The 23,610-nt window shown below is 38.1% G+C and overlaps 1 long non-coding RNA gene across 1 annotated transcript in view; it reads left to right on the plus strand.

Annotated features, from left to right (window-relative positions):
* The window catches only part of LOC134472728 (uncharacterized), a 41,922-nt gene that overhangs the window by 11,482 nt on the left and 6,830 nt on the right, over positions 1-23,610 (plus strand). Inside the window, exons 2-3 of the long non-coding RNA XR_010042655.1 lie at positions 19,766-19,893; positions 20,452-20,568. This is a non-coding gene — a long non-coding RNA (uncharacterized LOC134472728). The remainder of the gene's footprint in view (positions 1-19,765; positions 19,894-20,451; positions 20,569-23,610) is intronic.

Consider the following 23,610-nt stretch of genomic DNA (forward strand, 5'->3'; position numbering starts at 1 on the left):
GTAAATCCAAAAGTCTGAAGGAGATCAAGTCTTGCTTCAGCTTCCTGAAATGATACTAACCTAACGTATTTTGTTCATTAATCATTTGACCATTTGGAAGATATGGAGGGAAAAACAGAACCCCCATTTTCCTATTACAGTTAATTCATACAGTAGATATTTATTTTAAGTAAGTGAATCAATCAATGCTAGCACTAAAAGGAAGACTAGATGTACAAATGTTTATAATTTACAACAGGAAGAAAACGTCTATATTTATGGAAAACCCCAGTTATGACAATCTCTTTATTTCTTTCTCATAAAGGACATTTGCATATGACTTTTAATTTTTATCACATCATTTACTGAAACTGAGCTGGCATATTTAATTGAAGTCCAAGTTAGATAGCTTAGTCAAGACTTGATATTTCATGGAAAAGAATAAAACTAGAAAATGAAAGACAGGACGCGTGTATTGCATGTGTCACTCAGGGAAGCTAATCAGAGATCTGGGAAGAGATGAGAAATTAGAACAAATCTGATTCTTGGTGCCATTTTTGATGAGCATGCACCATTTTAGGTAGTAACATTAGATAATGCGAGGAAAAGTGATTTTCCTAGAGCAGTCAGCAATATTGTACAGAGGAAATCTAACCTCAGTAGTGGGAAAGGAGGCATTTCAGGGGGGAAAATGTTTCAGATAATTTCTCATGTTCACAGTTCAAACATGTTAGATTTTTTTCACTATCAGATCAATATTTGTTGCTTCTACTAAGCCCATAGGGCATATAATCAAAATTTGTTTGCTTTTATCCAAATAATAGGGCATGTAAGTCTCCAGTTTAATACTTTGCCTGGTAGGGACTCATCCATTCCAGACCTCTCTAACCTTTTCCCCCCAATCCCTGGGTTACTTTCTTATAAATGAAGATTCAGTTTATCACCTTTAAATGTGGTTTCTGATTTGTTGGTCCTTTATATTGATTGTAGCATATTAATTTTAAAATATCTTATTTCTAACAGTTGTTCAATTCTCAGAGATTTTTAAACAATGATTTTTCAAATTTGTGAAATGTAACACACATTCAGAAAGTAAATAGAGAATAAATATTCAGTATACTGAATACCTAAAATAAATATGTGGCTAACCACTACCCACATGTTTTTAAAAAGTGAAAATATTACATCTCAGAACTTCTTCATATGTGATTCTCCTGGAAATTGAGTTGTTCATGATAAAAATTTTTATCTTCCATTCATATTATTTGTCATGTTTCCAGCTTTCTTGAGATGCATAGAAACTAACTTATTATGCCGACTAGTAATTTAGATTTCCTGGGCCCATATTTAAGGGGCATGAAACCTAAGTAGAAATTCTGAGATTGGCACTGGCCGATGGTCTTGTTGGTATGGAAATTACAGAATCCTGTTAGTACTCTGGATTAGTAGTGACCCGTGCCTAATTTACTTCAGTCTCAGTACTTTTTATTTATTGACTATAACATTTTTATTCTTTTATTGAATGAACATTTACCAATTAATAAATGGACTCATCGAAAAAGCTCATGACAGAGCTTTTTCTCGCACAGCTTTCCATTTTGTTTGTTTTTACACAATGATGTAGTAATGAAGTAATGGGATAGGTAATAAACGCTTGGAGTTTTCTGGTGAGGCAGTACAGAGCAAAAGCTGATTTACAGCTGGACTGAAAATACTTGATCTTTATCTCTGGGAACCCCTGCATGCCTGGTTTTACTTTCAGCCCCGATAATGGCAGTGGTATTTATGACGTGCTGCTTAAGATCCAACCCCCACTGGTGACCTCCAGGGTCAGCTTCTTTACTGATGGTTTGCAACTGGCTTAACCAGTTTGATAGAGCCACTGAGGGCTTTGGCAGGGGGTGCATTTACCCAGATTTCTTGCACAGATCTGGTTCAAACCAGAGGCTTCCTCAGTTCCTGGTACACAGAGATAAGGCCCCAGGAGCTTGTGCTGTGCAGACGTCCAACCTCCAGTGCTTGTTGGTGTTTTATTTCTCCTCCTATCCTGCATCATTTGCCTTTAAGTAAAACTTCACACGAAGACCACCTGTGGAGGCCAGGGAGTACATTTCTGAATACTCAAACTAGGGAATGCCATATAGTCAGTGACCCAGATGGGAGATTTAAAATGACCCTTCTCTTTGTATAATTAGATGTAACAGCCACAGTATTGTTTAGAAAAAAGATGAGGTAAGGGGTGTGGTGGGAGGATGAAAACATTGTTTTCAACCAGCTTTTGACCGCTCAGTCCCAGGCTGATGTCACTGATGGGCAGAAAGGTATTGTAGAGCCTCACCAGCAGAGGTAACAAACTGAGTAACAAAAGAGATTTAAATTGAGTTTAAATGTTAGCCAATAGGAGCCCTGCTTGCTCCTTTCTGCTCTAACTAAAGTGAGGAGCACAGAGGCAGAGGGAGGGTGCTAACCATGTTGCTAGGGCTTGTGTTTATCCAGAAAGGGAGGAATGGAGTGCCCACAGGGACCTGGATAGGCACTTGCTTTGGATTGGAATCTATCAGTTAAACCACTTCTGAGTTCCTAAACCACTTTGTGACTCTCTTTGCAATTGTTTATGAAATGAAAATTGAGTTTTTTTGGAGGGGGTGGGAAGGATGATTTCACATTGGTCTTACTCAGATTCCTGGGTTGGCTGACGATTTCACATCACTGTGGTTGGAGAGACAAACTAGCCCCGGGTTAACTTGTATAAATGAAAGACTGTGGTGTGTGCTCCTCAAAGGTTTGGACTTGCTTGACTCCTTTCTTAGACATTAAATTAAACATTCTAGAATTAACAAAATGTTAATTTTATTAGGATGTTGGCAACTTGACACAGTTATATAACGATGCTGCCTCGTGCTACGACTTAGATGACATTTGTGTTTGTGATTAAGGAAGAAGCAGCCACTTGGGCACTGACGTTATGAAGAAGACAGCATGACATGAGGGACACTGACACACATCTCCCTGCTCACCTTCCTGAAATGAGATATAGTGGTAGGTAGGAGAAAGAGTAGGATTTGCAAAATAAGTGAAAGAATAGGCATTTAAGTTAGGAGATAAACCTCATAACAATTGAACTGGGCAAAAAATTTTCCATGGCTGATGAAGAATGGTATGAAAGAGGAGACAGAGTGGATACTAAAATGTTAATGAGTAGCTGGAAAGGATTATAAAAACTCCAACACCAATTTCTCAAGAATATGAAAGGGTCAAGATGGATTCATTCAGTTATGGTACATTTGATGGATTGCAGATTTGAATATGACACAAAAGAAGACTAAAAAGCTCTTCAGAGCCTGTATCAGTGGTGTCATGTTGTGTTTCTTTTAAGACAAAAGATGCTAATTGTGTGAATTATTTTTTCTAAACTAAAACTTTGGTATTCAAGTTTCATTGTGGTGCTGGAACTTTGTGATAAATAAGTGGATTTTGGATTCTTCTCGAAAAGGTTCAAGAGCAAAGATGAGGTTGTGATTCCCAGGGGAAGAGGGGCTAAGTCTCTTGACATCTTGTTTCCACACTCCCCAGCCAGGAATTAAGGCCATTTACATTAATATGGGTCAAATGGCCTGTGGGTTTTGAAGAAATTTTATTAAGGTCACTCTTACCTAGGCCTGCTAATGACATGTTAATGGACAATGTAATTAAACTAGAAGGATATGGTGATGCAAATGAAAGTGTGTTTCCAAGTGGGGATCTGTGAATACAATTGTCAGTGTGGTTGGTTGTCCCTTGCTTTCCTGAAAATGTATCCCTGCAATGCATGAGACTCCCAGTGAAAGCTCTTCTTTATCTAAGTCATTGGGAAAGGGATTCTGCCAAGTCTTCTCCTGTTTTAATTTAGCATATTGAAGAAGAAACTTTTAGAATTTCCCGAGCCCACTCAAGTGGCTAATTTAAAACAAAATAGGGTATTCTGGAAAGCGTACAAAAGTATCGGTCTTCATTATATATCTAATACTCAGTAAAATTAGCAACTGCAGATTCCAAAGGCCTAGACGATACCCACCAGCAAAGATGCTACTCCTGAGGCTGACTGTAGGCGTTAAGTGGACTGAGTAAAGCGGTGACGATTTTATAAATTTCTGCCACCCGGAGTTAGTGACTAGTGCTTCTGCTAGAAGTCTATTACTGCCACCCAGCGGCAACAGCTGGGATGTAGGATGGGAAAGAGCAGCAATGTGCGTTGGACAATGTCCCTTGGGCTCTCTATTATGACAAATTTTATAGACTTGAAATGGACATTAAAGTGGGAAATGCTGATGCCTGTTAAAAGGATTCTTCTTCTGTTTTCCAAAGGGATACAGACTTAGAAATCAGAGTCCTCACCTCTGTACAAGTCGGGTACACAGCAGGAGTAATGAGCCCATAGAAGCAGCTGAGCAATATAGTTTAGGAAAAGAAAAAGATGTATCCAGTTATCTCCCTCAGGCTTGCACTGTGACTAAAAACTGCTGGTTTCACTAGAAATCTAGGAGAATTAGTATGGTCATAGGCCATGTTAAGGTGATCTGAGCCAACCTGGAAGGTAGAGTTGTGACTCTGGGGTGGATACCAATGGGTATTTGGTGGGCTTCAAATTCATCTGGATTTGGATTTGCACATCTGATAGCTGAAATGGATTCTTCTAACCCAATGGAGGCCTGGAGGAAAAACTTTATCCCAATTTGGGCTTCTTGCTTGTATACAATCTCATTAAATAATCAGTTTTATAAGAGATGCATGTTGACATGGGTTAAAAAGCATCATACACCAGGAGATTTGCTACCTACAAACCAGTGGACTTCCTGAAAATTAGAATGAATTGTGAACAGACAGAAGAGATGGCTTTCATAATTGAATAGATGTATGCTAAAATTTAAAGGAAATAAAGGGTTTTCAGTAGATTTTTGAGATGTTGTGGGGAAGATAAGAAAGGAGACAGGGACTCCCATAAATATTTTCTCCTCTAGAGGTTTTTTCTCCATCTCTAGCCCTCCTACAGTGCCAGGACTTGGTTTGCATGCAAAAGTTCTAGAAAAAGAATCAGCTGCTAAACATGACACCATACTGCAATTGTAAATATTGCTAACAAGTGTGTAATTCCCTAAGGGAATGATGAGTTGGTTTTTTCCCCCTCTTTGCCTGAAATTATCTGTTTATACTTCTGTACTCAGTGGAACAGACAATCTAATCATACTGTACATGTCCAACCTTATTCCACTTGACCAAAATGGACAGAGGGGAGGCTATTGGCAAAACCCCATTGTGGGTCAGTGCTCTGCTGAACCTGATAGTTGTACTTCAAGGGCCCAAGGTAGATGTGGTGAAAATCAATAACAAATCCTAGAAGGGGGGATTGCCTGGTGATCTAAAGGGACTTGGTAAATAGATAGTGCTCAGAAGAAAAATCTAGAGCAAAACCCAACACCTTCCATTTGGATTGCTTAGGATTCTCTAGTGGAACAGAATCAAGAAAAAAATATGTAGGGAAGGTTACCACATAGGCTTAAAAAATCAGGCAGGGTAATTTTCAGCAAGGAGAGTCCACACTGGCCATCTGCATGCTAGAGAACCACAGGATTCATAGCTGGTCAGTCTAAGAGAGCTGAATAAGGGGGACCAAGGATGCAGTGCAAGTCTGAAACAGAAGGCCTGGAAGCTCCCTGGAAAGGCATTAGGATGAGTCCCTGTGGAAAGGCTAAAGAAACTGGAGTCTGAAGACACACACCTTACTCAGTCAACTGGGATTTTTTAACCACAAGTTGACTTCCTGATTTATCCTATCCAAGTGCCAATTCTATTGGTGGGTCTTCTCCCCTTTGTTTCGTGACCTAAATGCCAATCATCTTTGGAAGCACTCCACAGGCATAACCAGGAGTGTGTTTTACTAATCTTCCAGGCACTTCTTACCAGTCATGTTGACAGATAGGATTAATGGTCCCATCCTTAAATATATTTACAAATGCACATCATGGTCCTTAAAGGTCTAAGCTAAGATCGGTTCCATGGAATAAACAAGGATCAGCACAGGCTTATCTATATGAAGTGTCTCAGTGACACTGACATCACTCAGTGGAGCACATCTTTGGGGGAATAACAAGTAGGGAAAAGTCACAGGTCAGTGTAACTGAATGGTGATTTGCATGTAGGAGAGGATGCACAGACACAATGACCCATTCGTTTCACTTCTTGCTTGTCATAGCATCTTATACTTCAGTGCATATGTTCCATCAGTTGGTAGACGGAGGGAGCTCATTCAATTAAGAGCGCCTGCCAGTGGATATGGTGTACACATCCATAATCCCAGCCACGAAGGAGGTTGAGGCAGGAAGATTTCAAGTGGGAGGATCACAAGTTGGAGGACAGCCTGGGCAACATAATCAGACTCTGTCAATCTCAAATTAAAGTAAAAAATAAAGAGCCTGGGATGTAACTTAGCACTCTGAATGTTCAATCCAAAGTACCAGAAAAGAAAAAGGATGCATATCAGATTCCAATTCCCCACCTCTGTTTAGTGGTGACTTCCGTGGGCTCATTAACTTATTTCTGAAATAAAGATAGCCACAAAGATAGCCACTGGGAATCATAAAGGACCATAAAGCCAAGTTGTCCCTGAGGACAACTTATGAGGTCTCTAATAGCTTGTTTTTAATACTTTTTGGAGTCTTCAAATAGTCTCTTTTGTATTATTGTACAAGGTTTTATAGTATAATTAGCAGGGAAAAAAGGGTCAACTTTGTTTAATGCATCTTTTCCCTTACTGAAAGCCCCACTGAAATCTTCTTATAACCATAACTCAAGTTGTGTGACTCCACTTAACAAATAATGGATTGCAGTCAAGCTTTTTGTAAAACCCAGCGTCTCCCCAGGGCTTCAGATCCTCTTCCCCTACTCAGACCTGTCTCTGCACTGTGACTACTTCTTGTCAGAGTGTTTTCCAGTATCAGTACACCATGTTGCATTTACATCATCAGCATATGAGCTTTCTGATTTCTCCGTATCTTGGTATCCATCTTTTTTTCTATAGTGGTACCTCAGTTCGAGGATTCAATTCTCTCCATGATTCTGGTTGCAAACTAAATTGGACAAAAACCAAATCAAATTTCCCCATAAGGTGAACACTAAACTTAACCACAGAATTTGTTTTGGCTTTCATCCAACTCAGTTTGTGGCCAGAATCATAGAAGGAAAAAAGTTTGTGAAGCGAGGTATCACGAGGTACTACTGGATAGTTGTCTCTACAGCTGTACAGAAGTGGTGGTACTCACTGTGGTTTTGCTTAGCATTTCCCCTGTGTTACTGATATTGGGCATCTTTTCATCTGCTTCTTGGCAATTTGTTTATCTTGAATATTTGCTATTTCTATATCTTCTTTAGAAAAAATATCTATTTAAATCCTTTGTATATTTTTATTGGATTATTTTTCATTTTATTATTGGGTTGTAAACTTAAAATGAATTCCATCTTACATGTGAAGAGCCCAGCTGAGATGATGGGACTGAGCTTCCAAAATGCTGCAGTGGCCCATGAAAACAGGTCCAAAATGAAATAGCTGAGCCCTTAGCTACTTCCTCAGATGTACGATAAAGAGGCTAAAACTTGAGAAGTCACCAACATCCTGTGTTTCATTTTCCTTACGGAGTGACGCAAAAGTTGATGGTCAGATGAATCAGAGCAGATGTACAGGTGGTCTCTCTGCTGAGGGAGCTGCAAAATAAAGTTTCTGTCAGTCTTATAAACCACACGGGGGGACTGAGAGTGGGCAGGAGACATTAGAAGCATAAAAAAACTGGGTATGGAGTCAGAGGGGGAGAATCACCTTCAAGATTTCCTCTTCCATATCCTCCCTCTGTAAGGAGTTCTTAGTTAAGATGCCCAGAAGACCTCTACCCACAGCCTGAGAGAAATGACGAATAATTTCCATCTGTGTTTTCTTCCAAGATTCGTATAGTTTTAGTTCTTATTCAGAGGTCTTGGTTCCACTTGGAGTTAATTTTTATATACAGTACAAAGTAAGGGTCATTCTTCTTAATGTGGATATGGATTTGTACCAGCATTAGGAAAACATTATTCCTAACTTAATAGTCCTGGCACACTTGCCCAAAAACAGTTGACCTTAAATGTGAGGGCTTACTTTTGAAACTCATTTATGTTTTACTGATTTATGTGTGTATCCTTAGCATGTCTTGTAGAGTGCTAGTTTTGCTGGACAAAAGATTTGTAGTTGACAATTTTTTTTTTAGTAATTTTAATTTACTGCTTTCTGACCTCCACTGTATCACTGAGAAGTCAATGGACAGTCTTTATTGTCTCACTTTTATGTGAAGAATATTTCCTCACCTGCTACTTGCAATATTTTCTCTTCTTCTTTCAGCATCTTCACTACTGGTATGATGTAATGTCTGATCAAAAATATGGTGTATGTTTTAAATAAAATACATGTATTACAGTGAAGTACACATTGCAATTAATCCACCTCAAAATCTGCTTTTTTTGAAGCAGCTCTGGAAGTCTTCTTTTGTATGTCTTTTTGTAGCTCTCTTGCTGTCCTGACTCAATTAAAAAATATTCATGAAAATTTCTGCCAAATAAAACATTATGGTGTGCCCTCACCCACCTTATTCATAATTCCATTGCTATGTGACATCTGGCTCTTGCCAGAGTTAAAATAACCATGAAAGGTAAACATTTTGAATCTAGGACATCAAGGCAGCCATCAGCTGACTAAAGGCACTGATAAAAACACTTCCAGAAATGCTTCAGAAAGGAGCAAGAATGACAAGATGAGTATGGTCAAAGTGAGAAGGGCTATTTTAGGGGGATTAATGATAGTGTGTCTTTTATTGTTATAATTTTTAAAATTTAAACATTCACTGTACTTTTGATCATGTCTCATGGATCTAGGTGTGTATTTCTACATGTATCCTACTTAGAACTCATTGAATCATAACTTCACCAAATCCTGATGACCTAAAGGCTCCATCTGCAAACCCTGTTAATATATGACTTTTGGGATTAAATTTCAAGTGTCTTTTTACCTATGCACCCTTTGAGCAGTTTTCCTGAAGTGCTGTTTGTATTAGAGTTTGGCCTTCTTGACTTGCTTCTCCTGTAATTAAACCTCTGCCCCACGGATGAGCCGTAGAGAGGATAAAAAGGGTCTCATCTCCATCTCCATTGCCTGAGATAAATCCTTTGCTTTGTGAGCAGGTGGAAATAGATGAAAGAAGCTGTAAAATGGCTGATTAAATTTACCAAAAACATATCCTGCTCAACTCAGAGGTGGAAAGAATGATTGTTGATAATATGCCTGCCCTGATAGGATACAGTAAATCTTGACCAGGAAGTGTAGAAGGACCATGATATCTGGAGTGGCAGATCCATTAAGCTGACCTTAGGAGGATGAGAGGGAACACACTAGGACTCAAATGACACAGATTCCCACTGTTCCTATGAAATTCAGGTGTATTCTCTTTAACAAATTCTTCTTCATTCGGTGTAAGTCCTTTAAACAGTTTCCAGAGATTTAAAAATTATTTGTTTTACAATATTTTCTCTAGATTGACTCTTTTTGGGGGCAGGAAATAGGTTCACTGAGTTTTTCTATGATATCATCTCAGAAGTCTACCTTTCCAAACTGTTTCACATATCTTGGGTATTCTGGTTTTTACTCCCTTATTTTCAGTGTATTTTGGTTTGGGAAGTTTTTTATTGGCTTATTTTTAAACTTACCAGTTTCTTCATCATCCACTTCCCATGCACTGGTGAACCCATCAAAGACATTCTTCATGTCTGTTACAGTATTTTAGGTTTCTAACATTTTTTCTTGTTTTTAAAAATAGTTTCCATCTCTCTGATTACATTACTCATTTGTTCTTACATGCTATCCATCTTTGTTCCATTATAACCTTTAGCATATTAATCATTGCTATTTTAAGTACTAGTCTGATTGTTTCAAACTTTTGCCACATTCGAGTCTAATTCTCATATTTGCTTTATCTCTTCAGATTGCATTTCCCATTGCCTTCACATTGCAGGACAAGTATGTGTTATGATTTATGCCTAAATGTTCCCTAAAGCCTCATGCACTCATAGGCAAGGCTTTTGTAAGGTGAACAAATCATGGGAGCACCATAGCTGAATGTGACGTTAGTGCTTGGCACCTGACAGGAAGAGGTAGGGGACAGGAACACGATCTGGGAAGGTGTATTCCCCTGTGCAACTCAGCCCCTCCCTCCCTGCTTCCTGGCCACCATGATGTGAGCAGATTTTACTCAGCCTTGCATCTCTGCCATGCAATTTCTTTTTTGGAACCAGCCAACCATGGCCTGGAATATGAGCCAGAATAAACCGCTCCTCTTTTAAGGTGCAGGTGTGGGATATGTTGTGCCAATGACAAGGAAAATAGCTGATACAGTATGTGTCATCATTTTTTAAAAGTGTGATGTTACACATTGGAAAATTTGAATGTGAATCCACATTAATCTGTGTAAAATTTGGATTTTGTGTAACTTATTTTTTTTGTTTTGTTTTGTTTTTCAGTCTTCTATGCTGGAGTCTTTAAATTTCTCTAGTGTCTACCTTTTTGTCTTCCTTGTTGAATGAGGACTTTCCTAAGTATTACTCTTCAGAGAGAGAGAGAGCTCATGTCTTGAAGATGAGCTCTAACCCATTGCTATTACAGTAGGAGCCATGCTGTTGTAATATGGGAAGGGGAAGTGAATCCTTTCCATATCATGTGATTAAATCAAACTTGTAGGAGACTTCTCTTCCAGGGCTGTGACCTCCACAGGTATTTCTTAGTTGTCCTTGCCCCTTAGTTGTGATGAAGGCTAGACAGTTGAAGCAGTGAGAAAACTTTTCTCCCATGTGGGATAAGGCTCTGGTACAGATTGTTTCCCTGGAGAATAGTCCTCTTGTATGGTGAGTGCTTTAGTTACATTTAATAATTGCTCATCATTTCCTTTCTTTACCAGAGCCAGGAGTGGATCTTTTATGATTACTCTCAGAATCAGTTCGGTTTTCTGGAGGTAAAGTCCAGGTACATAGGAGGGCAGACACAAAATGACTGCCACTTGAAGTTCCTCACAAATCAGTCTGCATATCAGTCTCCGGCAATGTCTCCCAGTTTCCATCTAAGTATTACTAGATTTTAAGCACAGTGACTTATGCTTTGAGGTAAGCAGATTTTAATGTGTCAAGCTATGACTATCTGGAGTCACTTGTCTGACTAGATTTATGGTTGGTAATTTTCCCTACAAACTCAGTGTATGATTCTGCTTTCTATTACTGTAATTAGGCAACTAATATATAAAGAGAAAAGGTCTGTTTTGGCTCAAGTTTCACAGGTTCCAGCCTGTGACTGAGTGGCCCCACTGATTGGGGCTTCTAGTGTGATACCACGAGTTGGGAGAGCACAGTGGAGCAAACCAGTGACTTCATGAATTGGGAAACAAAGCCAGAGGGGAAGAGAAGGAGATCAGGATCTCACAGTCTTCTTCAAGGCCAACTTCAGTTCAGGGACCTGGGTACCTCCCTCCCCCTAGGCCCCTCTGCATGCCATTTGTGCCATGTGAAGCCAAGATGTTAACACACAGACCTTTACAGGGACACTGATCCAAGCCATAACTCTCAGTTTTCTGATGGTTTCCAAAAAAGTTGTTGATTTTTAGTTCAACTTTCTCTTGTTGTAAAGATAGGAGATGACTTCCAGGCTTTGCGTCAAAGATGGTGGAAGAAATATTTTATTTTAAAGAGCAGACTCTTACGTTGTGATACTGTATTCTGCATTTTCCAAGATGGGTGCATCATTCCTTTTGAAAACATTCCTTATCATTCATATTTTATTTTTCTTTATTTATTTTTCTTGTTTGGAGGTGACTGGTAGTGGTATTTCATATCATTATAGGAAATGTGGGGCTGCAGTCAAGAACTTAACTCTCAATTCAAAATATGGGAGTCTGAATTCTGGCTGCACTTTCCAGTTGTGCTTGGGATATTTCACCTTGTTCTTCTTCAGTCGCTTCATGTGTAAGATAAGGTCATGATAAGAGTTTTTTTCTCAAAAGGAAGGTAAATTGTGTTAACGCATACAAACATGAAAATAATGGTTGGTACAAAGTAAATACTAAATGTTGGTGAATACTGAGTTTTACAAAGGTTGATCTGTTTCTGTTTTGGTACGAGATTATCATGTTTTTAAGATGTCTCACTGCTTCGTTCGAGTGCAGAGACTGAGCTCAGTTTGGCATAAGAGCTGATAGAAGTCACCAGACTATTTCAAGTCATGAGGCCAGGCTATCGCAAAGGGTTTTCTAATTGAGAACCACGCCTTTGTGTCTAAAAACGCAAGGCAAATGTCCAACAGCTTTGTCTTATTTTGTAGAAATTATTGTGTGTTTGAAGAATTATCTTCATGGATAGTTTATGGATTCTGGAAAATTCCCCATAACAAAACTCTTTGATCCACAAGAGTTTGTTTTTCATTTTAAAAACAAAACAAATTAAAAAAAAATCACCACCACCAACAAAAATCTAGTGCAAAATTCCAAAGTAAAAATTTTGAAGAGTTTTGAGTATCTGTCCTTTCTCCCTAGAAAATGTCTTAGTGCTATGGTAAATACAACTGCATTGATGAGTACATGACCTAGGTCCTTCAAGAGAAATGGAGGTGTCATAAATGGAAGGGTAGGAGGAGTCTCTTCTGATCTGATTGTTTCTACATTGGATTCTTGTCCACACCAACACTATCTAAAATCGAATGTGAAGTTAAAGAAAAGGTTTGTGTTCCATAGTTTCTAATCTAAATACTTCTCTGATGAGCTTTATCCAAACTTTAAAGTCTATAGGTTCTGGTCTCATCACTAACAGAAATTATTAAGTGTTCTAAGGTTGCATAGAGAAATTTGGGAAATTTATGTTGCATCTAGAAGAGCTAAATTTTTACTCATGAAGTTTCAGAGTAAATGGAGCTTATCGACTCAGTAGTTATGACAGAGTTCTAGTCTATACGACATAAAATTGAGTAATCATTTCCAGATCTAGCTCCTAAACTATCCTATAAGCACATCCATGTGCTCCCTCTATCTGTGTGTGAAACCAGAGCCATATGACTCCTGTACGACAGAGGCACACTATGGAAGGAGACCCGACTCTGAATTATTTCTCATTAGATTGTACCTCAGCAGCAGCCCAAGTCATCTGGTAAAGAAAATGTTCGGTGGACTCTATGTAATCAGGAAATGTATTTGATCATACTTAAGATTTTATAGTTGTTATAGCCATTATCATTAAATAACATTCAGATAGAGAACAAAATCTTAGAGAGCTGAAATAATTTATTCTAAGTGGCATGGGAATTTGAGCCTGCATTAGAATTAGAAATTTCTGACTCCTATTTTGGTGTCCTTTGATATTCACTGTACTTCCTTCACTATTCAGTCTTAACTAATTATGAGAAAAGAAACATGTAACATGAAAATGAACACAGGGCTGTTCCATACATAGAAATACCTCTCAAATGCTGCTCTTCTGCATTCAAAAATCACACTCATTGAATTATAAGAGTCTCATGACTTGGGTTACTGTTACTGCTCTTTCCAATATAGTTTCTGAAATTACAGGTTTCAAAAGGTATGGTTAGAAGCTTGAGGGTGTTATACTTAAGCATTAGACAATCTTCAGATCATAAGAATTGCCACTAACTCCTTCACACACTAAATCTACTTTCCATTCCCAGAGGTCAAAGTCTCTTTTGGACCAAAATGATGGTCATATGAAATTAAGAATATTTTAAAATTCTATTTACTACCCATCCATGCCAACTGGGTGTGTTGTGCAGTTCAAGGTATCTGTCTACAGAAATGAATTAATGCCAAAGTAAACTGTCGAAATGAAGCTAAATTTAGCTTTGCAACAAAGCAGATGCAAATCTCAGTGGGTTTCTCACCATCAGCTAAGAAAATAACAAAACATCTGTGTCTCACAGGAGTATCTTAAAAGGTTGAAGATAGGGCAAAGTTTACAACCTGTTTCCTCTAAGCTGCAAGTCTGAGATCAGTTCCAGTAAAAGGCAAAAGTTACTTTAAGAAATATGACCTGGTTCACACTGGGTACAAAAAGTGTTCCAAAGCAAAACTTTTGTTCACTGGCTTTGGAAAGGCATGGTTGTGTGCAAATCACAGAACGTGACAGTCTTAGTGACTGTGTTGTCACCTCAGATGCTCTAGTGAGTGTAACAAGTTCCAGGTTAGAAAGAATAATTTTCTTTCCCAAGTATCTTTTTCCTGCATAGTAAAATATTTGCATAAAGTGACTCAGTCACAAACTGATTGTTATTATGAAATCTTACATTCTTCCACAGTGAGGGGGGAATAAAACAAATAGGAAGGTCATTTCTATTTTGCAAATAAACAAAAAAATTATCTTTTATTCCCTTTAAGCTTCTCCTTATGGAATTGTGAATTTGCTGCTGTTAACAAACTATATTTCAGTTACACCTTTGGGTTTGCATTTTGAGGAAGAATCCTTGTTCTGATTCCTTATTTTCCCTGTTAACCTTTGTAAAACAATTGCATAATATAGCTTTTAAAAATCTTTCCAGAATTCTCTGCCAAAAATCTCCAAGGGATTTTTCCCACTGTTGTTTTCCTGCCTATCTTTCTGCAGTTACCCAGTGGCTCCATGGCAGGGTTATGTGTCCACGGAAGGCATACTGTGGCTTGAGGTAATGCAGTCATATTAGTGAGGCATTTGTGTTAAATAAACATACGCTACCTTGTTTCTATAGAGTAATCATCTAACAGAACTATGTCTGGAAGAGTTTAAGCATAATTATCCAAAAATCTCGTCATGGAGAGTATTTTAATGTGAATCTAAGAGTAAGTATTTTAGAATACAATAGAAAAGTATATAACATATATATATATATATATATATATATATATATATATATGTAGTGTTAATTTAAACTTTGATAAAATGTGCAGTAAACTCTGAGCTGTGATCAGAATACTATCCTGTGTTTTACACTCTATTAAACTAAAGATTATCTGCACTCAGACCTCAGAGGAAAAAAGAGGTTGTGCTACCAATACCCATGTTACTGCTGACAAATATGCTGATTTTGGGCTTTAACCTCAAGGGCAGTGGCTCTGACCTATCAACTAAGGAAGCAGCTTCAGTACGGACAATCAGAAACCCAAAGGAAGGCCACGCCTGTTCTTCAAGGGAAAAACAGATGATGAATGACATGATGGATTTTTTTTTTACCATAACCATTGTCTTTTTTTCCCCTTGCGTAACTATTCAGATATAGGAGGTCCCCAATTTGTAAGTTCACAGAGTTCATTTACCAAGAGAACAGTTGGAACTCAGAACATAATATCCTGTAAGATCAGTGTGGTGCTCATGGTTACTAAGGTTGATGACTTTTTCTGCTGTCTGAACCCCTCCCTTTTCTGTTACAGAGAGAGGCCCGTCTGCCTTCCACCCTATGGCTCCCATAGACTGTCACCAAGCCCCTAGGCTCAACTGCTCAGTCCAGGTTCAGTGACTACTTACAGGAGTAATGTTGTTCTGGTTGGGGCAGCTACAGTAGTTTCTGCTGCTCATAATGATTTAGCCAAATGGTTGGCAGGTGACTTAGGCTGCAGGGAGTTAGAACTATGGGAAAAATCCCCATTTTCCCTCGTCTGAAACTATGAGGCTGTGAATCCATTATTGTCACTGTGTAGATATACTAGATTATCATAGGAAGAATGAAACTAATAGGCCAACAGAAGCAGAGATGTGGGAAAAGAGAGAAGGAGATGTTGACAATGTGTGGTCTAGGCTTTACATTACCTGGGGACTACAGTGGGTTGGAATTCTGTTTCCCAAGTTTAACTATATTTTCTCTGTTTGAGTGTAGATGGCCCCAGTAATCTTAAAATAAAACCAAATAAAATCTCTATCTTCTCCATTATTTTGTCCTTTATGTCTGTTTTAATTGTATTTCTGCCTCTTATGATAAGGATCCTATTTAAAATGGTGTCTTAATTTTGAAGAGTTTCTCAAGCTAAAACTGAGAAGTTCATTTTGTCCACAGTGTAAGAAAGCCAACCACTGGCATGATGTGGAGGACCCTCTTCTTCCCTGTTTCTTGTATTTGCTATCAGCAAAGATGCAGCAAGACCTGATGGCCTAAAGAGAAAAAGTTCAGGCCCGGGATTGTGCATTAAGTATTGCCCTTTCTCTTGCTGTATCTTGAAGGTCTGTTTTCTAAGAGGGAAACAGAGTTTCAGAATTCTCCCCATTATCTGGGCCTTCAATCCTGGTAAATGGTGCAGAAAGACTTCCAATAAACTGCTGGCTGTCTATACATAATCACAGCGTGTATGAAGGGCCATGTATGACACTGCAAATACCTAAGATGGCCACGACCTTAATCATCCGAGGAAGGGCAGCCTCCCCTGCGGACTGAGTGAGGATGTTCTGAGTAAGGAAGAGTACGCTCGTGTACTCATTTGGCCTTTTTCGTTTCTTAACAGCTGAGTCATTGCAATATTGCAAAATTTTAAGAATATTGCTCAAGATAGCAATTACATTGTGCTAAAATTAGTGATATCTAATCCATACTTCTTAGGTTAGTTCATGTTGGATGAGAGCATTCCTTATTTCTTGAAAATTATTCATCTTTCTAGGATAATTTTTATCACACTCTACAACAGATACGTTATTTTCAAATTACAAATGTTTATGTTTGTGATCTGTCATTTGAGTCCTCCGAGAAACACTCACGCACGCACGCACACGTGCTTGCCTCCACTCCTCTTGACAGCCATAGTCTCCATGTTTTTTATTATAACCACATTTAAAGACATACACTTGTGCATATTTGGTGAGAAATAAGGGGAACTTAAGAGAACAGTATGCCTTTTTATCCAATTGTTCCTCCTACGCTTTTTCTAATTCTCCATCGGAGGTATAGTTTATTTAGTTTCTTGTTAGGTATATTCTTGTTAGGTATATTCATTTATTTCATAAATACTACTAAGTCTGTGTTATATATTAGACTCTCTGTTACACTCAAGAATTAATAAAGTTTAGTTCCAGGCAGTAAGTTCTCAGACACAGGGAGTGTCAGTAGTTAGACTAGATGGATTGCACGTACAGAGGAAGGGCAGCTCACTCTGCCTTAAGAGGTGATGATAAATAGAAGCAGCAAACTGTGATAAGTTCACAGTTAAACATGTCAATATAAAAACTGAGTTTATCAGTTAAAATATTTTCAAATTTAATAAAAAGAAAAGAAAGTGCAAAAGCACAACTAAACAGAAGCTGAGAAAGTAAAAGGATAAATATAAAAGAGTTACACTAGGCAAGTTACCAAAGGAAAACTAGTGAAATTACAGAACCATTAGGAAAAATATTTTTAAGATAGAAACATACATGTAAAATCACAACCGAAAAAATCATAACATGATCACAGAAAGAATAACTTACTAAAAATATAGAAATTGGTTTGCAACTAATAATAAATATTCAAATTGATAAGACAAAATATTATACAGAAATAATAAGAAAATACATTAATGCCATGCCAGAATTAAACTGTCACTAAGTAATTGATCAAGAAAAGGAAAATATTTACTTGTGTATATCTATGCAAATTAAATCACCACTATGTAAATATTCTTGACAAAATTAAAATGGGCAATTAATTTTGTAAGGCTCAGTCTAATAGCTAGAAAAAGAAATCTATCATTTCAAGAGTAAGCATTCTTTTCAAGCACTTATAATCAACTGATAAAAGTGGTTAGTAAGACTTTAACTGGCTATAAAGAAACATAAGATTAACTGCTAATTTATACCTTATTTAATATAAAGGCAAAAATCCAAAAAATATAACAAAAGAAACATCCAATTTTCAATGGTAACCAATAAATAAATATCTGTATGTCCTAACAGGACATATATAAAACTACTGCTGTCAGCATACTTAATTGAACAATAGAATAATACATTAATAAGTAAATAGAATTAATGTGAAGATATTTTAATGGTAAGAACATTGAAAGTTATAAGGATGCCAGGTTTATACATACAATAAATTGCTAACATAATTTAAAAGGGATTTTTAAATGCATCTTGATAAATTGAGGGTACTTATTATTTAGAAGAGAAAATGCTTAAAAATGTCTGGGTTATTTCTTTGGAAAAGGTATGTAAGGGACATTTCCTTATGAGATATCATAAAATGAGGCAAGGAAATACAATAAATGACAGGATTTTGGCAAGGCATAGACAGGTCAGTGGGGAAAAAATGCACCCCAAACCAGCAACATTTAAAAAGATGTTCATAAATGATGTGATTCTAAGATAATTACCTAATTATTTTAAATTTCTTTTGACAGAAAACTCAAAACTATAAAAATTCAGATCTTTGTAAGGTATCCATAGGTCAGAAATAACCCCCCATTTTGTTTGATTTGGCTTTTGTTAATTAAAGATGCTTTTCACAGGAACATAAGCTTTCAGGAATAGCCAAGAACTCTCTGAAAAAAGAGCATTACTAACAAGGTATAATTCTCAAATCAACATAGTAACTTCTCACAGGAGTTCAGGAACAAACTACAAATCATGTTGTATGTAATCATTGCTAAATATATTGTGTACCAACTATGTGTTAGAGAGGCATCTAGGTTTTCTATAGGTACTCTCATTTACTCTTTCAATCAACTACATGGCAGATGCTTATTACTACCCTCATTTTATGGAGAAAAATGGAGGCAGAATTTTGAATGAAGAAAAATTGGATTGACTGCATAACTGATTCAGCTAGTATAGCTTTATACTAAAATAAATTCTCCTGCATCAAATGTGTAAATGCAAAAAAGAAACCATGCTACAACTTTGAAAGTGTCACAGGGTGACAGTGACTTTCTAATGAAGCCAACGCCTGTTGCTTTATAAAATTATTAGATGATTCATAGTGAGTAATATTGGGTGGTAGCTAAAGTATGATGTAGAGTCCAGGAAAAACACTTCAGCTTTGCAGGTTTTGTGTAGTGTAGCGTCCATGGTATTTGCTTATGTATATGAATAGAGTTAGGCTGGGATTAGATTTGGTCATGGACTAAAACCCAGATATATCAGATTCTGCAATTAAAGTTGAGCTTGGAGATTATACTTGCGTGATGATGTAAAATGTTTGGTGACTTTTTTTTTTCTTTTTAGCAGCGTTTAGCTGTTTGAGAGAGGAGAGAACCATGCAGGAGTGACAGTGATGTGTAGGTGTGGCAGAAGGAAGGAAGGAAAAAGAAACTGGGGTTCTGGGGTTCTTTCCTCAAGGGCACCGAGGGACCTGACCGTGGTAGAATGAAGGGTGCAGTGAAGGCTGAGAGATATGAGGGGAAAAAAGGAGGCTGAATAATGTAATGGCAGGGATGATGAAAATTAGAATAGAGAGTCAAGAAATTCTGAGGAGAAGAAATGGGTGGAAATTGGGATTCAGTGAATGTGGGTTGAAGAGGAGAAAAGCATCTGGCATGACTTCTATGTGGTTTTGCTGCAAAACCAGGTAAATTTGTAAGTCAGGGGATTTGGAAGGGGCAAAGGAAAAAGAATAAGTTTGACTGTAAACAAACTGATCAGTTCAGTTGTAGACAAACTGAGTTAAGGTTCTCTTGGTCATCTGGCTGACCGTATTTAATAGGCAGTCATATGTGTGAGTTATGATATCTACTTTACCCTTGGTTTTGCTCTCCTGTGTTTTCAGCTACCTACAGTCAACTGTGGTTGAAAATATCTCTTGCTTGTAAAGATGGCTACAGGAACAAGGCTGACAAAACCAAGTAGCTGAGCCCCAGACCCAGGCGAGAGCACCCTGGAGGAGCTGATTGGAATGTGAGTCATTCAGAGAGACACCCTGGCTTCTGATTCACCCACCTGGTCGTACAAACAATTCCTAAGGCTTGCTTAACTTATTATAACACACTTACTCTAATTGTTACATTGTATTATTAGTTATGGTTAATCTCCTACTGTGTCTAATTCATAAATTAAACTTTATCATGGGTGTGTACATACAGGAAGAAGCATAGCTTATACAGGGCTCAGTGCTATTCTGTTTCTTCAGGCCTTCATTGAGGGTCTTCGAAGGTATCCCCTGTGGATAGGAGAAGGTTACCACATAGCTCCAACTATGTCTTAGTTCAGGTCCTCCAACCTAAGGTGAACACTTATGTATAAAGGAATTTTTTCAAAATTCTTCCTCTAACTGTATCAGAAGCTCAATAGGGAAAGAAAAGTCAAGCAAGGATAAATCTCAGCCTCTTGCATCGCTAAGGGAATTTGGAGAATAAATGATTCTACAAACCTGGTCCTGCTCAAAGGGAATCAGCTGAGCTTTTCCATCACTGCGTCAGTCATTATCAACGTTCTGCCTAACGTCTTCCTTTCCAGGCACTCAAGGCTGGTGTCTTCTCCAGACAGAGTGGCCCGAGTGGCCCAACCACTTGCTTGTAAAGACGGCTACAGGAACAAAGCTGACAAAAGCAAGTAGCTGAGCTGCAGAACCAGGTGAGAGCACCCTGGAAGAGTGATCCAGAGACAGCCTGGTTTCCGATTCACCCAACTGGTGGTACAAACAAGAGCAAAGCAAAGGAGGTCCTGAGGTGGAAAAGTAAAGAATGGAGAAAGTGCTTGAGAATCTTTGACAGGTGAAGGAAGAAAGGCTTTAGAAGAAGCCTGAGAATGGATATAAAGTGTCCAGGAAAACCATAAGAGCAGCAGTCTCAGGGAAGCTCAGGGTGAAACCCTCAGGGGCCACTGCTTGTTCATTTTATGATCCTTCACACATTCACACTGTATTCTAAAGCAGCTGCTGGCTAGGTTACAGTGGGCAGTATGGCCAAGGAGGTACAGTTGCCCTTTGGAGGGAGCCATCTCTGCTGGCTCACTTGTCACCGAGACCTCCTCAAGAAAACCCCAGCAGACACCCATAGCAGGGGGATCGGCTAGGCCTTTTTCAACAAGCAGCCTTCAGAGAGTTCAGTCTTCCTGACCAAGAGCAGAGTGTTTTTAATTAGGCAGCCTAGAAGACATCAATGGATGATAAAGTACAAACTTTCTGAAGGGTCAAAGGAAAGTTGCCTTGGGGGCTGGCAAGAGCCTTGGTGATATTTACATAAAAAAACCAGGGTGAATCAGACTGTGGTCTCAATCTCAAACAGGAAATGAAGCTATAGAAATGAGGGTGAGTCAGGAGCTAATCCACCACCTACATACCTGGCAGGAAGAGAGAAAAAGACCAGATACGGGTTAGGAACAGAGAGAGAGAGAGACACAGAGACAGAGACAGAGACAGAGACAGAGACAGAGACACAGACAGACTGACACAGAGACAGACAGAGACAGAGAGAGATAACAGAGAGCAGAGAGACAGAAAAACGTGATAGAGACACAGAGAGACAGAGAAAAAATGGAAAACCGGACTAGCAGAAAAAATGCAGGAGGATCCTTCTCTCTGTCCAGAAATAAGCACTCTGGTGCTGGGAGATGTGACACTTCACAGTCTGCATTCTCTTATTCCCTTCAAACCCACCACCCTTTTTCTTTAGAGGACAAAATTTGCCAGGTTAATTGCTATGGTTATTTATTATACAATTAAATATTACTTAGATAATATATGTTTATTTTGAAAGATGTGAAACCTTGAAATTCATTGCAAAACATATTCTCATAAGTAAATATTTAGATATATCCATGTGCAAATGTACTGATTTAAAATTACACTCTGCTTTGTAACTTTATGGCTATATAGTATTGCTTTGTACAAGTACCACATTTTTTAGAACTGAAATGATGAAGGTAACTGGAAGCTTCCAGAGAAAGAAATGCATCCAGATATAACACATCAAGTCAAAGTAATAATAAGAAATTATTCGCTGATTTTATAAAAATATTGAAATGCTAGCATGCTGTCCCAATATGATCACTGGCCCACCACCACCAAGGACTGGGGATTGAGTATAGTACCTTCACACTGAGTAGCATCTGTAGTCCTTTTTATTTTATTTATTTTTTATTTTGAGTCAAAATCTCACTAGGTTACTTAGTTGTTCTGCCTGGGATTGAATTTGTGATTTTCCTGCCTCAGCCACTGCACATGGCTGATTATCACTGTTTGAAGTTTCTGGAAAAATCTTAGAACTCTAGTGGGCTATTTCCATGGCCACCAAAGCTTACAGCTTCCTTAACCCATTATTGAATTTGGACAGAGAAAAAATTCAAAGTATGCTCCTTGATAGAAGATGCAATCTAACTGAGAATACCAACAAGATAGGAAAAAAATTTCAAAATTAAAACCTCCTCTATACCAGAAGACATTCTTAATGTCTTGATGTCCTTAATCTCTTTTCAACCACTATCTTTATATCCCACTTTTAGAACTCCCCAGACATATCCACCCACACTTTGTGGTAAAATGGTTCCATATGTTGGTGAACATGGATTCTACTTTACTTGCAAAAATTTCTTCACTTTCTTTCTCTCACCTGTTCATTTCAGGTTTTTTTTTTTTGATACTGATCTCCAGTTCCCAAATCCATACAGTTTATTTTCTCAATTCATGCAACTCAGGGAAGGCTCCATTACTTCCTCCCATCCAAGCACTAATCCTACTTGGCTTTTGAGAAGAGACAAATCAGGGCAGTCTAGGCTAAGACTAGCTCAGCTACCCTTTAAATTTCCAATCCTAGATCCTAAATCAGCCATTCCATGAACATCTTAGCATTCTTGTTTTCTTTGATATTGAATATATTAATTTATGATACCCAGAGTGTTCTTCATTTGGAAAGAGAATTGCAAGGGTTACATGTATTCACAAAGCTTTTTAGAAAAGCATTTCTTTTCCACCTCTGTTCTTCTCTGTTTGAAATGCTCATATAAAATTGTGATGCCTGAATTTGCAAATAGCCATTCTCCTCCTTTTAGGGAGTTGAATAGAGACTTCTAAAGATGACAGATCTCTACTTTGATATTTGTAAAGCTCTTCAACCCAAACTATAGAACAGTTGCCTGAGGGCTAGGGGTTTAGCTCAGTGGCATAAGCACCTGCCTAGCAAGTGCAAGGTCAGGAGTTTGATCCCCATATCAAAACAAATTGCCTTGAAATTTTTAGGAGTTGGGAGTTATGCAATTTATACATGATGATATCCTAACGGATCCAATTCTTATGTCCTAATCTTGTTGGTGCTTCTGGATCTCAGCAGATGACATCACCTTCTACTTTACTAACAAGACCAAAATCTTCCATGAGGGCTTCTTTGAATCATTGTTCATTCTACCCTTCCTCCTTCCTGTTTAATGAAAAGAAGCACTCTTAGTAAAAATAATGTATTTATCCGGGAGAGTTCGTCATCTTGTCCCCAGTCTAGGGCATTGTTCCATCAATCCTTTATTTCACCTGAACTTTTAGTCATTTTTTTTCCTAGTAAGGATTTCCATTGAATTATACAGACAGCCAAATATAGGACATCAAACCTAGTCTGTGTACACCAAACATCGTGTGTAAAGGTCAATGACTATTTATTTATTACTCAAGCCCACTCATAATCTCAT

Source organism: Cavia porcellus, unplaced genomic scaffold, assembly GCF_034190915.1.
Source record: "Cavia porcellus strain 051 isolate PalLab524CR breed Dunkin Hartley unplaced genomic scaffold, mCavPor4.1 scaffold_24, whole genome shotgun sequence".
In the NCBI taxonomy this organism is placed as follows: Eukaryota; Metazoa; Chordata; class Mammalia; order Rodentia; family Caviidae; genus Cavia; species Cavia porcellus.